This window comes from Lissotriton helveticus, chromosome 6 (assembly GCF_964261635.1).
Source record: "Lissotriton helveticus chromosome 6, aLisHel1.1, whole genome shotgun sequence".
Taxonomy (NCBI): Eukaryota; Metazoa; Chordata; class Amphibia; order Caudata; family Salamandridae; genus Lissotriton; species Lissotriton helveticus.
This window is the reverse complement of record NC_136067.1, coordinates 1,116,117,670-1,116,134,141: the sequence shown is the minus strand read 5'-3', so window position 1 is coordinate 1,116,134,141 and position 16,472 is coordinate 1,116,117,670. Positions and strand designations below refer to the sequence as shown.

Sequence of the window (16,472 nt, the reverse complement as noted above, 5' to 3'; positions counted from 1 at the left end):
ACACAGCTATGTCAAAGATTGCTTTGTCTGCCTGCATATTTGCAAGCTGTGTGCACAATCTTTGACATATCTGTGTGCTTATGCATCTCCCTACTATTTCATATGGTTTTCTATCTGCTATTCCTATCCCTCTCCAGACATTCACTCCTTCCACCCATGCTACAGGTTGCACAATGTGCTTAAAAAAAAATGACCATATTTACAACTCCAATGAAACCATCACACAATTTCTAAACCAGCATTGAATCCAAGCATAAAAAACAATTTATAAAAAAGACTACCTTATTAACACACAGCTAACATTATAGAAAAAGGTAAAAATATCATTCCTTAAGTCACAGAAACACACACTATGATACTTGTAAAAAATCTTTAAACTCTCTATCTTTTTTAAAAGATTCATTACTCACCTTTAAAAATGGTTTGGAAGATGTCAAACAGTGTCAGTCACAGTCAACAGATATTCTTAAGCAGAATCTCTGAACAATGCTTCCTTCACTGAGAGCCTTTCAATAATGGCACAGATTCTCTCTGATTTCAGAGCCATTTTCTGGCACATAGCCAATTAAAATTATTCACCCCCAAATTCAAAACCAAACTACACATTTTAATTGGTTGAAGATTTCAAGACTTTAAAACTCACATAACATTCACCCATCCCCCCAGTGCTCATTCACCAAGTAACCATGGTAACTTCCTCTAAAACCAACACAGAGTTCACAAGTTCATTTTACTATGTTGCAAAAAATCCATCAAGCCTGCTTGACCTCTCAATCTACTAGCTAATAAAATGCAATGTTTCTTTAAATGACTTTTTCTCAACCATTGAAATGACTTCTTACCAAAAAAAACATGCAGCCTAATTTTCAGTGGAGATTTTTAAGAAAGCTCCAATCATATCTACTTATTCATCTGCACTGATTCTCAAATACTTTTGTTTCATAATCAAACTGCCATTTCATTTCCACAACTCATCTGACTAGAAGCAAACCTACCTTCACACACCTATCTTCAAAATGACAAAAGTCTGGTTTGTGGGGCATAGCTATGTCCACTGGGCTAAAAAATTGTGCAACTAGGTATTTACAACCTTGATTTACCAAATGTAGACATTGTATGGATTGGACAAAGAGGATTAAGAAGTCACCAATTGATACCATTGGTAAAATCCTTTATGCATTTACCACACCCTGACCTTATAATTGTGCACTGTGGTGGAAATGATTTAGGCACATTGAGTGGGGTAGGCCTGGAAATGCTTTTAAAGGACATCTTTGGGCAATTGATGTCACTTTTTCCAAATACTGCCTTGGTATTCTCTAATATATGCCAAAAGCAAAAATGGAACTGGTCCAACCAATTTTGTCCACAGATTGAGAAAGCAAGGAAACATGTAAATAAATCTGTTTCTGCTTACATGAGAGACTATGGAATGGGTTCCATTTACCACAACAACTTGCGTTACAACAGGCAAGACATCTATAGGAGAGATGGTGTTCATTTTACAGATGAGGGGAATAGAGTTTTCCTCTTGAATATAAGACTCTGCATTGGTACCTACTTGTAGGTACAAAAAACACCCACTTAACACAACAGCTCTTTTCAGAGCTCACTTACCACTAAACACTCTACATTATTTTTTTACTCTATTTTTTACCCTGTTTTTCCCCGTGACGCGCTCCCGGGTGCGCGTACCGGAGAGCGCACCGATGAGCGCAGCCAGCGCTTACCCCGTGAATTTTTTTTTAAAAAACAAAACTTTTTTTGCCCTTCAGGGTCCTTCTAGGTCCGCCTCAGAAAAACTACGGAGTCAGGGGGTGTCTACTCTGCCCCCTTTTAATTATATCCCCCTTTCTTTTTTCACCTCTTTTGTCTCGATTCTACCGAGACACAAGATGGCGGACTCTCCAGACTGTTTAGAATGTTGACAGACACCCGACAGCCAATCTCCCCTAGTGCGCCGGGTGCGCTCCCCGGAACGCGCACCCGGGAGCACTCGGAGCGCGCCTATAGTATATATATATATGTGTTTTTGAAGTTAATTTTCGAAAAAAACACTGGAGCAATTTTCAGCAAACAAAGCAAAGGCACATCTGCGTACCAGTCCCTACAATTTTGCCAAGTTTGGCGTAATTCCGTTCAGCGGTTCGGGCTGTAGACTTGTCAGACCGTCCTATGGAAATGAACATGGGGAAAACACGTTTTGGGACCCCCCTTTTTTCTCAGCCCCCACTTCACGAATCCCCCCGAAACTTCAGGGAAGGAGCGCCGCGGAGCTGGCAAAATTTTTTGAAAATTTCACACAAATTCCTCAACCGGCGCCAGAGTTATTCCCAATAGAATGTTACAGATTTCCTATGGAAAACAATCCTAACTATAACTACCTACTGGCGACCGCCAGTAGGTAATATATATATATATATATTTATATATATATACACTGAAAAAACCATAGGTTTCACATTTGTTATAGTTAGGAATTAGCATTTAAAAAACCTTTGAAATTCACTGAAAAAACCATAGGTTTCACACCAGTTATAGTTAGCTGAACATTTTACTCATACAAAACCATTGAAATTCCCACGTTATAGTTAGTTGGACTCACTATAACTCGCGCGCCCGCAATCCACTGCTGATGATGTCACATATTACATCATTCATGACATGGTCAGTGACATCACTGATGACATCACTGATGACATCTCAAATGGCATCACTGATGACATCACTGATGACATCTCAAATGACATCACTGATGACATCACTGATGACATCATTTATGTGATAATACGATGCATCTCCTCACACTCTAATCTAACCTTTGATACATCCAGTGATAAATACAGACTACCATTCCTGAAACCATTGACACACCAATACCAGTTACTACATACGCACTTACTGATTCCTAAGTCTACACACACATCCACTCATTCACCCATACAATCACTCATACATACAGTCACTCATCAATACAACACTATCATATGCACTCATACACCTATACAGACACTCACACACTGCCACTCATCCATGGAGTTACTCACACACCTAGTCAAACATGCAAAGAATCAATCACACTCCCATTTATTCATCTATACAGTTATACACACAAAACCTTACTTATTCAAACATATACTAACACATACTTACTCTCTTTTACAATCACTGATACAAGTACACATTGATCCACACAGCCACTCGCACAATCACTGGCTCTCATGTATAGTCATTTATATATGCCAACTCTCACATGCACTGTGTTTTACATATGTACTTACTTGGACATGTAGCACTGAGATATCCATTCACACACCAACACACCCATGCAACAGTCAACCGCCCATACAGTTGTTTCCTCATGCACTCTTGAACCCATACTCCAAGTGAATCAACTGCTCACACATCTATGCACAAAGTCACACAACTCCCAGCTACCAACACACACACTCAAGCTCATGTACAAATACTTGGGAACCAATCAATAACCCATATAGCCACTCATATAGCTACTGATCAACACATGCAGCAGCTTACACAACAACAGACATAATGATGCACACATTCAGACAATTTACTTACTTACCCATGCATTCAGTTAGACACATTTAATCACTCACTCATACAGTCAGTCACGCACCTACTAAATCCTTCATGCAGACACTTATACATCCACTCATTCTTCAATATTAAAACATATTTAAACTTTACAGAAACACATAGTCTGTGGATGATGTCATCAGTGATGTCATCAGTGATGTCATTTGAGATGTCATCAGTGATGTCATCAGTGATGTCACTGACCATGTCATGAATGATGTAATATGTGACATCATCAGCAGTGGATTGCGGGCGCGCGAGTTATTGTGAGTCTAACTAACTATAACGTGGGACTTTCAATGGTTTTGTATGAGTAAAATGTTCAGCTAACTATAACTGGTGTGAAACCTATGGTTTTTTCAGTGAATTTCAAATGTTTTTTAAATGCTAATTCCTAACTATAACAAATGGAAACCTATGGTTTTTTCAGTGAATAATTTATATATATATATAAATATATATATATATATATTCACTGAAAAAACCATAGGTTATAGACCATATATAGTTAGGAATTAGCATTTACAAAACCTTGAAAATTCACTGAAAAAACCATAGGTTATAGACCATATATAGTTAGGAATTAGCATTTAAAAAACCTTATTTTACTCACACAAAACCATTGAAATTCCATATATAGTTAGTTGCACTAACTATGTATCGCGCACCCGCAATCCACTGCTGATGATGTCACATATTACATCATTCATGACATGGTCAGTGACATCACTGATGACATCACTGATGACATCTCAAATGACATCACTGATGACATCACTGATGACATCTCATTTGACATCAATGACCACATCACTGATGATATCATTCATGTGACAATACAATGCATCTCCTCACATTTTAATATAACCTCTGTTTCACCCAGTGTTAAATACAGAGTATAATTTTTGAAACCATTGACACACCAATACTAGTTACTACATACGTACTCACTGATTCCTACGTCTACACACACATTCACTCATTCACCCATACAATCATTCATACATACAATCACTCATCTTTACAACACTATCATATGCACTCATACACCTATACAGACACTCACACTCTGCCACTCATCCATGGAGTTACTCACACACCTAGTCAGTCCTGTAAAGAATCAATCACACTTCCATTTTCTTGTCTATACAGTTAAACATAGAGCACCTTACATTTTCAAACATATAGTAACACATACTTACTTTCTTATACAATCATTGATACAAGTACACATTGATCTGCACAGAGTCACACACCTCCCAGCCAGCCACACACACACTCAGTCTCCCATACAAATACTTGGACAATCAATCAATAACCCATATAGTTAATCATATAGCTACTGATCAACACATGCAGTAGTTTACAGAACAACAGACATAATGATGCACAAATTAAGACAGTTTAGTCACTAACCCATGCACTCAGTGAGACACATTTAATCACTCACTCATACATTCAGTCATGCACCTACTAAATCCTTCGTCCAGACAGTTATACATCTACTCATTCTTCAATATCTAAAACATATTTAAACTTTACAGAAACACACAGTCACTGGATGATGTCATCAGTGATGTCATCAGTGATGTCATTTGAGATGTCATCAGTGATGTCATCAGTGATGTCACTGACCATGTCATGAATGATGTAATATGTGACATCATCAGCAGTGGATTGCGGGTGCGCGATACATAGTTAGTGCAACTAACTATATATGGAATTTCAATGGTTTTGTGTGAGTAAAATAAGGTTTTTTAAATGCTAATTCCTAACTATATATGGTCTATAACCTATGGTTTTTTCAGTGAATTTTCAAGGTTTTGTAAATGCTAATTCCTAACTATATATGGTCTATAACCTATGGTTTTTTCAGTGAATTTCATTGGTTTTTTAATAGCTAATATCAAAACCTTTACAATGTATTATTCTTTAAAAAGAAAAATATTTTTTACATGTTTTTTATACAATTTTTTTTGTATTTTTTTTGTTTCGCTCCCAGTACGCGTACCGGTTAGCTTCCCGTTAGCTCAATCCGGAGGCGCGACCCGGTACGCGAACTGGTAAACGTTCCTTTTGCGCACCTCTCGCGTTACAAAACAACATGGTGACGCTTCGCGTCAGCATGACGTTTCGCGTTCTCGCGTAATACGTCATATTACGTGCTACGTTTGCGTACCCGGAAGCGCACCGGTACGCGAACCGGAAGCGATCCGCGGCGCGGCGCCGACCGCGTAATGTAAACATAGCAGGTCATGTGACTCGATAATAACACTTTTCATTGGTTCATTTCACTTTTGGTTTCCTAATGATGTAATACAAGGTCATGTGATCTAAAATGGACACTTGTCATTGGTTTAGAACTTTTGTTTTTCCCAAATGATGAAAACCCCTCCTTCTTTCATCACTCTGACTTTCATCTTGCTGAGAGAAAGACCCTTTATTGAGACTTTGTGATGGCTTCATTAGTAGCTTCAGCTGGTGCTAGCCCACCACCTCCACCAAATCCAAGAAAGAGAGGACCACCTGCAGAAGTAATTCTGCAAGAAGAGGAAGAACAGGAAGAGGAGGAAGAGCATGAGTTTTTGCCAGAGGAGCCCAGGAGGTACAATCGACAGGAGAATTATATCTGGCAATTCTACAGAATTCCTAAGGGGCAAAAGAAAGTGAATGCTCGTTACGTGTTTTGCCGCATATGCGGTGACAGATTGTCAAGGGGCACCGATAAAAAATATAGTTATGGGAATCATACTATGCATCGGCATATGAGTAGGTGGCACCCAAATAACTATAGTGCTGCCCAGCTACGTGACCAACAACAACATCCCCTCCAAATGGCAAGAAGATCGGTGGTTCCAGAGGTGTCGGGACCAGAGGCGAGGGAGGTGATTGCAAACATCCAAATGTTGTTTGGTCACGTAAAACAAGTGTGCGTGGAATGTGGCGCTTTCATCTGCTACAGAGAAAGTAGCATCACTTTGATTTTGCGAGCAATTCAAAATCATATTAATGTTTGCACAAAACGCACCAAAAAATAAATTCATTTTTTTTTTTTGCTCCTGTTGAGCCCTTTATAATGGATCGTTTTTGTTTCCCCCCCCCCCAAAAAAACCAAAAAATTTTTAAAAACGTTCAGAAAATACAAAAAAAGTAAAAAAATGTTCAAAAAATACTAAAAAAAATATAAAACAACAAAAACATAAAAAAAAAAGTTCTTTTCAGAACTAACTCCCCATTATAAAAAAATTAGTAGAAAATTTGGAACTCTGCCAACCTGTATTTCTCTTAGTTCGCTCCCGGAGCGCTACCCGGTACGCGTACCGGAAGCTAACCAAAAAAATATTTTTTAAAAAAGAACAGTAACTATAAGGGAAGGAAATACACAGTTATGTTAAAAGAAAGACAGCTCTAGGGAGTAAAATAAGGATACTGTTACCTACAATCCACTGTTGATGATTTCACATATTACATCATTCATGACATGGTCAGTAACATCAACAGCAGTGGATTGTAGGTAACAGTATCGTTAGTTTACTCCCTTTAGCTGTCTTTCTTTTAACATAACTGTCTATTTCCTTCCCTTATAGTTACTGTTCTTTTTTAAAAAACATTTTTTTGATCAGTCATAAACAGTGACATTAATAGAAACAGAGAGAGTGAACAAGAGTGAAGAACTATGGTCCTCCTGAGCCACCCTCAGAAAACCAAGGGGGTCAAGATACATCTACCGTGCCCCCTTCTACCTATTCTGAACATTATTTGCCCTCCATCTTGTATCTTGATTCGAACGAAACACAAAATGGTGGACTGCCATAACGCTGCTGGTTTGCGAACCGGGCAACTTCCCAGGAAGCGGTCCCCAAAAAAAAAAAGTTGGGAAAGTAATTCACAGACACTAAGAGTAATAGAGATGGAGTGAGTGAACAAGACTGAGAAACTATGAGAACAGAGGGACTGAGAAAAAGAGTGGAAGGAGTTGAGTAAATAGGTAATAGAGAAAGGAATGAGGAAAGTAGCAAAGGCAGGAAACTGAGGATTAAAGAAGTGAAGCAGTGGATCTAATAGTAGGTGAATGTGATAGAAATGTAACGAAAAGAGTACAACTATTTACCTTGTAATTGCTGTTAAATTAATCACATTTTATTTCTATACTTTCAATCTGTGAAAGAGAGAACCAACATTTAAAAAAAAATTAAAATATGTATTTAAAAATTACAAAAGACAAGGGAAAATATTGAAGGACAAATAGTTTTTCAACAACTTTGACACTGACAGAAGCTTCTGCTTCTCCAGGTCCTCTACACAATGCTAAAGATATACATTTTAAACTAACAGTATCTTGATGCAGATGAAGTGAGGACTATCTTAAAACATGGTGCATCTTTTGCATTGCTCTTGTTTCAGAAAAGTGTCGCTTCAGTATGCCAATAACATGTCTCCTATCCAGAGATTTGTTTGAGGTGAGGCCTACTCAGAGTTCAAGATGAGATTTACACTTGTTGAAGTGTACAGAGGAGATAATATCTGTGAAAGTCTACTAATGAAGTGAGTCATGTCCACTGCACTCTTCAACAAAGTAGAAACCTCCTATGTTTCCCTGGACAGACCTAAACTTGATCTGCACAATGTGATTCGTAATGATAGGAAACTCAAGTGATGTAATTGAAATATGTGCAATTTATTTTGCTCATTTCACAATCACATCACTTGTGTTTCCTTTGCTTAGGTATCTCATTGTGCAGATGTAGTCCAGCATATGAAAGATTACGTAGAAGTGCAGCACTGCATACAATAAATTTAACACTTACAGAAAACTCACCTTCTCCATGCCTCCTACACAGTTCTACATATACATCATAAATGCAAACAGTACAGAATTAATTATACATGTTAAATGGTTTATTTTTGCTGTTCTCAGAATGTATCAAAATTCACTAAAAACAGTGACTTGAAGGTATTCATCATGTAACAGCGGGGAAAAAAAAACACAATCAAAATGATTGTGTTTAAAAAACCCATACAACATCAGAAAATAAAATTCAGAACTCCTTAAAGTTAACTTACTTTCCATGACGTCCAAGGATGTCCTATAAACAGCTTACACTCTTTTGTGCTGTTATTACTTTCAGCCCGCCACTTTCTGAAAGAAAAGCTCCATCGTTTTTAAAAACACGTTACATGCAATAAATGACTTCTTGCTCTCTACCACTATTTTCCACAAGGCCAAATCTAGTCAGAGATATTTATAACTCTTGGATTTCTTGTAAGCCAATCCCATCATTTGGCATTTCCGCAACTTTCAGAATTAAAATGTTGAAGATCATTTTCACAATCCTGGAATAATAATATCTTCCCCTTCTTGGTCAGTCATGTTCTACATTTCCTATGACACTGATACTGCTTAATATGAAGCAGACTTACACTACCTCTATGAGTACTACAATTATTTAATTCTCTACATCACTTTTAATCACAAAGCAATGTAAAACAGTAGACAGCATTGCAGACTTACATTCCCTCTACTCCATGTTTTGATTGGCTGCTTCAATTAGCTTATGAAAAGAAACAATTTTTCTGAACTCATTTAAAGTGCACATACATCTCCATAATGTCCAATCCTTTGATTAGAAGTTATGTCTCTGAACTACACTTATCCTCAAGGCCAAATTGTGTAGGAGCCATTAGAACTTCTTGAAATTCCACAGATCATATCCCGAGATTATTTTCCTAAAATTTTGGTTTTAAAAACACCAGGTAAGAGTTTTTAAGGTCATACGGCAATTTTTTTTTGAAAATTAAAACAGAATCATTGCAGAATGACCATCCATTTCTAGACTTTAAATAAGCTGTGTAATGTCCTGATGATATTGAAGGGCCGTCATGATATATAATTGCTGTAGTTACAAAAGTCCTTCCTGATATTGACAACTGCGAAGCTACAAATTTTTTTATTAAAGTTGTCAATTTTGTTCCATCAGGCCTACATCGTTGGAACATTAAAATGACGTACTGGCCATATTTTCGTATAAATAATGTGGACATCATTTCAGATTTACATTGGCTACACTCCATGCTGTGATTAGCAGCGTTTACTAGCTTATTAAAGGAGACTGATTTACTGTCTGGCAAAGTTAAATATATAAATCTTTCTGAGTCTACACTAGTAGTACTTGATACCATACAGTTCTCGCAGTCATGCTGCCATTGATAAGAAAGCCCAAACAGCTGATCTACATCTACACCTTCAGCATGTAATACATCAAGCATATACATTAAAAACTCCTGACAATCTTGCTGAATATTTTGAGAGAATTGTGTTTGCCCTGAACATCTGTCTAACAGGTTTCGAATTTCAGACACACTTTCTATTTTTGTTCTATCTGTGCTACATTTCTCTAACACAGAATTCAACAAACTGCAAAATCTTTGATCAGAATTGACCACAATCTCTTCTTTTACATTTTTTAGAGAAAACAAAACATTCATTACTACATTAGCATAGCAGTTGACACCAGAACTGTTTTCAAACTGAAAACCAACAACATCTTCAACAGAATCCTCTTTGTTTCTGCTTGTAATTTTAGGTTCATTCACTTTTTGTCTTTTTGCTACAACCTCCCCAGTATTGTTCTCATTTCTTCGTTTCCGGCCTACCAGACGTTTCTCAAACAAAGGAAACTGAGGCAAATGTGGCGCATACTCTCTTCTTAACCTATTGTATTCCTTAACACAATCTAGATCTGCACAAATGTTTCTGACATCACACTCAATCAAGTACAATCCCGATAAAGTTCTAACTCGTGACAATGCCACATATGCCATACCCTCCTTGAACACAGAACTGCCAATATTCACCAATGCAGTGTCTACACTTAAACCTTGCGATTTATGAATTGTCACCGCATATGCCAAGCAAACAGGGAACTGCTTACGGCGAACATATAAGTCTTTTACAAGCAAAAATCTAGCAGAACAACGAGCAATTAGCTGTACTTCCTCAATGCCATCAAATTTAATTTTTAAAAATTCAATTCCATCTCTATTTCTGTATTTCACAAAATCAACAACATTACCCATTGATCCATTTACCAGACCTCTTTCAACATGTAAATTCCTTCTTAAAATTATACGGCAGTTCAAGCACACATTCAGAGTCTTTTCAAAACCTGCAGTTTTAGATATAGTCTTCTCTAATGAATCCAATTTTGATTTCAGATTCTCAGACAAAATAATTGTTGATCCCATATGCTGTACTCTATCAATAGCTTCCACTTTCACAATCTCTTGCTTTTCTAAATGCAACATTTTGTTGTTAAATTTGGCACATTCTGCAAGAGTTGGCATCAAACATATTCCAGATTTCTTATCAGTAATTTTCTGAAAAATATTCTCAGGCACAACATCTTGTTCTGGATATAAATTTGACAGTAATCGTGCATGTAAAGCTTCTTTTCCATGCTCGGTCACTTTTCCAATTCTAACATCTTGTAGAATAGTCTTGTAAACTTCATCCTTTGCCTGACGCATATTTTCATGCAGTTCAGCATAATTGAAGTTTAACCATATATTGACGTTGCCAATGCTGCCTAGGCACTTCCTGGTATCTTCATGCGTGAGCATTTTGAACACAGGTTGCCCTTTCACTGGTGTCAGCTGCAGAAGATCTCCGAAAACAATGATGTGTTTGCCACCAAATAACACATCATACTCTGTTTTGAGAACTTCTTGCATCCTCAAATGCACAAAGGCAAGCATGACATTGGAAACCATGCTTACTTCGTCAATGATAAGAAGTTTCATTTTCCTCAAGATTCTTGAAACTTCAAAACAAGCATCTCCAGATAGCTTGTGATATTCTAATTTGTTGTCATGCTCCACTGGCAGCATCAGTAAACGATGTAAAGTAATCCCTTTAATATTATGTGCTGCCAGTCCAGTTGGAGCAGTGACAACACAAGACAGCGATGACTCTGTCCTTTCCTGCAAATAGCATGAAATTGCTTTAATGAGGAAACTTTTTCCAGTTCCCGCTTCTCCACTCACGTACAGTCGGACAGGCTTCAACGACGTACATGAGCACTCTTTCTTATCATGACTTAATCCATGATCAATTTGCATGGTAACTTCGTCATATATTTTCCTCTGCTCAACGTTGAGTTGCCTTTCCAACTCTTCTAAGTTAACCACATCCTCTTGAGCATGTGCCATGGCTCTTTCCACCTCATTCATAGCAGTGGCAGCTTCATTTTCAATAAGAGGTCCTCCTAGTGGATCCTGACTCAATGAAGCAGAACTCTGACTGTCCTGAGAACTGTCTCTGGCAATCTCGGCTGCAATTGTTGCTTCCTGCTCAATTTCCGCATTCAACATTTCTACATATTTGGGAAAAGCAGGACATTCTATGGTCTCCTTGGCGGCATTGAAAGAGTCTTCATAACAGAGGAAATCTCCAAGCAGTTCCTCTTCTGCACGCCAAGGCTTGAAAAGTTGCAAAAGTGCTAAATAGAAAAACTCCTTTTTTTCAGGAGATTCGCCACTCAATTTTCGATGGTTTATCAAGTGGCATTTTCTTTGCTTCACCAGACATCCCTCACTTCCTATTACAGCATACACTCCTTTCTCAGTATCTTCTTTGATGTTCCTCTTGAACATGTAATTTTGCAGAACCTCATACAGACAAACATTCTCGAGGTGACTGCTTCGATTTGGATAATATGTATCCAATATGTTGGTCTTCAAAATGTCGGTACTGTTTGGCTCCTTTTCCGCCAAATACTCAATTTCCCGCACAGGTTTGAGAACTCGATTACGCGTTGCAGCAAGACCAAGACTCGCCCAAACGATACTCCTGGACTTGGCATAGAGACTTGCTGAAGACAACCGGTCAGAACATTCGTACGCTCCGATTTCTCGATGCGACAACATCTTCAGACTGAAACTGTACAACTTCTTGCTGAGGCTCTTTTCATGGGAAATGTCCTCCCACATATCCTTCAATTCTGTCTTCTCTTTTTTGGTGATGTAAGACGTCACATACCGAGCCACAGCCATACAGTTATCAGCCACAAACTGTATATCCATGTTAGCATTCCACATGGACAAAATCACCGGGTTGTAGTCGTTGATGTACTTGGACTCTTCGTTCCTCTTCAAATTGTAAGTGTTTTTAGGTGATTTCTTCATGACATTGTGTCGCAGCGAAGACATCAAACTGTTTACTCTTCCTTTAGAAATCACCGGTCGTGGATAGCCGAAACGACATTTAGTGTAGAACTTGTCCTTGTTTCGGAATTTACGACGGCAGTACTTTCCACATCGATGGCTTTGGAAACGCAGAACTTTTTCTCTTAGGCTTTTCTTCTCCTTTGCGTTTGGAACAGCACACGTAGAATACTGTTGGATGAAACTCATCACTGAGTCATCTGGATCCGTTCCAAATTTAGGTGCATCCTTGATCCACAGCAACATATGTATATGAGGAGCACCTCTTGCTTGGTACTCCTTTCTCCAGAAGAAATCCAACACCTCTCCAAGAGGTGGATTCTTCTTATTCATGATGAAAGACATCATAGCTTCAAATCTATGATTGAAGTACCTACATACATTGACTGGATCCAAAGAGCACAGTTCTCCGGGTGTCTTGAATTCGATGTTTTCTACGTTAGCATTTGCCTCTCGTAGAAATTCAAGTAAGTCTTCCCAGCCATACTCGGCACAGCTCAGAGTGAGGAACCATGTGGGAGTACCTAAGTTCCTCAGCATACATTTTAAATCACCATGACGACGGTACCAGTACTCATTAGTACCACGCTGACACGCCATGAGATTAATCAGGTGAGAATCCAAAATACTATCTTGGACATTCACTTTATCCATAAAATCACTTGCCGAGATGTTTTGCATGTGTATACCACTTTTCAAGATGTGGTTCACTGCATATGACAGTCCAGACAGATCGCTTTCAAACAGGAGATGAAACAAATATGGAATGCATTGTCGAAACCTAGCATCTCCTGCATACAATCGCAAAGTCCGGTATTCAGAAGCAGGAATTTGATGAGGTCGCTCATCATATCTTCCTCCCTGACCTGTTGGAAAAAGCTGTGGGAAACACCGAGCTTCCAAACTTTGCTCCCAAACACTAATGGGACTCCCTTTGGCTTGTTTCATTTGAAACAACTCAATAGCATTCCCCATGACTTCCTTTGAATGCAAAGGATGAACACTATAATGTTCATATATTTCCTCACTAGTAGAGAGTTCTACTTTCTCAATTTGACCAGCACACAAATCGCTATCCTCTTCCTCACTTACTTCCTCTTCTTCAACATATACATTCTTATAGTATTTATTATTTTTTTTCAAATACAATGTTGCCTTTTTAACTTTCCTAACATCTACTAAATCTTGCCATATTTTCTTATTCTTTGTCGGAACCCCATTAACTAAGATAACCAGAGGTTCCTCTTCCACTTTTTCTACTCCAATTGTGTTAATGTTTTTCTTCAAATCTAGAGGCAAATAAACAACTCTTCCCTTTAATCCTCTCTGTAAATCTGATGGAGGCAATTTCCCTGTCTTTGGCTCCATTCTTACAATAGCCTGAAAGGGATGGATACTTTGAATCAAAATAGATTCATAAGTATTTAAGTCCTTCAATTCAGAAGGAATCTCAACCAATTCCAGATTATTATGAACTGCTCTAGCAGGCATCTGGTTTTGTTTTAATTTGTTACAACAATAAGTACACACACGTTGATCCAATCCCAAATCAAAACAATTTTCTACCATCAAGTATGTTGCAAAATCCTTCCATTCACTATTATTTTCCCTTTCACTTTTTGCATATAAATCCACTAACTTAGTCTGATTCTTATAATAAGTGCGTCGACAACACACACAAGTGAAATTAGGCCTCTCACTTGATTTCATGTCAAACGTCGCAATTTCCCTCTGGAAATTATCTGTACTGGAAACATGTACAGTATCTTCCAAATGACCCTCTATTTCTTGCTCAATTTCAACATTCTCCTCTTTACTTCCAAAGTAACAAAACTCAATTTCTTCACATATATTCCTCACATCTATTTCAGAACCATGCAGAAGAGCAGCACATAATTGTTTCAGCATAATTGCTGGACTCTTAGCATAATACAACAGTCTAACTAACTTCCTCACTTTGTTATGATGCACTGCTAGCATCCTGAAATGATGAAAAACACTCTGGCATACTCTCCTGGAAAGACAAGCCAGTGAATGACCATGCAAACCTGTCACTTCTCTCACTCTGCAAGGATCTAATTCTTGCAACAACCTCATTTTCTGCTTCAAACTTTTCTTGTTAAATGACCGTACAAAATCACAAAGCAAATTGATAGAATCCTGTCGCACACTGCAAATACTACTACACTTCCAGGTGTACACAGGACCCTTAGCACGTCTTCCTAAAACCTCATTACCTAACAACTCTTCTGCCTCTGTTGTCACAAGTTTTTCTTTTTCAACTGGACAACCATCTTTCACTTCATAAGCACGACCACTGATGTCAACTGCATGCACCAAATCATTATCCTGGAAATAACTCTCTTCATTAAAAAATGCCTCACAGCTTGAACTATGTATCCATTCTCCAGAAAAAACTTCACAAAAATTACTACGATTAACTATTCTCTTCCATCTACTATTTCTTTTGAAATCAAAAATTGCCTTGTTTAGCTTCCTAATTCTATTGATTATCAAAATAAATAACTTACGTTTAATTTCAAAAGCCTGATCAATAACTTTCTCAACTTTTTTTTTTCTCCTATAAAAAACTAATTTCTGTTGACCTTTCTTAATATTTTTTAACAAATTGCCAATTATCCTGTTACGGAACATTCGTTTACGAATCTCCGTAAACTGTTGTTTCCTTCTACTATCATGCACAGATTTATCTCTTGCTCTAGCAGTAACATTTTCATTTGTCCTTTTCTTTCCATTTGATTTACTTGTGTTGTTATGGATTGAAACATTTTCTGTACTAATATTTTTTTTATTTGAAATATTTTTTATGAAATATTTAGAGCTCTTACCCGGTGCTTTCTTCATCGCTTGAGAAATCTTTTTGTTAGAGGACTGCTGCATTTTTTTTTTCTCCTGCTGTCTTTGACGTTTTGCAGCCTTCATCTCTCTTATTTTTGTAGGCATAGTTGAATCTGAGGAAAAATATAATAAAAATGTTAATAAAAAAATATTATCAAACAGTAAATCAGTAATAGTGATCAAAAACATAACACACTACTTGACATTTTAAATAGAAGATTTTTTAGTCCTTGCAAATTTACAATACAGAAGTAGCAGAAAAGAAATGAGATTTATATTTATGTTACCTATGCTATTTTATATGTGAATCTGATCTAATTTTATGAGCATATTTTAATATTTTATTGAAGACACTACACATAACCTGTTTTTGAAGGTGTCTTTATTTTTAAATTAAACGGTTTACCTTTTTACTTTTTATTCATTATAAATTTTAAAAATAAATGTTTATAATTCCAAAGGCTCAAGCAGGTCATCTTCCCATCCTATATCATATAATTCGGACAAATCTGCATCCTCATCACGCTCTTCTTCATCCTCAGGATTTAAATCATCCAATGGATCAACATCCACTGATGTTTCAATTACAAGTTCAATGATGAGGTCAAAATCAACTGATTGCAGATTGTCGCTCATGTTGAGGTTGTCTTTATCTTTAAAGAAAGACAACAACAATGAGATGTTGCAGAGTAAGAGACAAATCTCACAGATTATAATAGTAAAATTATTTAACAAGAGTAACATTTTGCAGCTATTATTTAGCCATGTCCAGCGATGCTGAGCAGGTGAAG

General features: G+C 37.4%; 1 long non-coding RNA gene across 1 annotated transcript; it reads right to left on the bottom strand.

Moving 5' to 3' along the window:
- Nucleotides 1-7,711: 7,711 nt before the first annotated feature.
- On the bottom strand, nt 7,712-15,795 carry LOC144761657 (uncharacterized). Its single transcript, XR_013595833.1, has 3 exons — nt 15,672-15,795; nt 8,665-8,740; nt 7,712-7,759 (listed from the first exon to the last, which is right to left on the bottom strand). It is a non-coding gene; the product is annotated as an uncharacterized LOC144761657 (long non-coding RNA).
- Nucleotides 15,796-16,472: the final 677 nt, after the last annotated feature.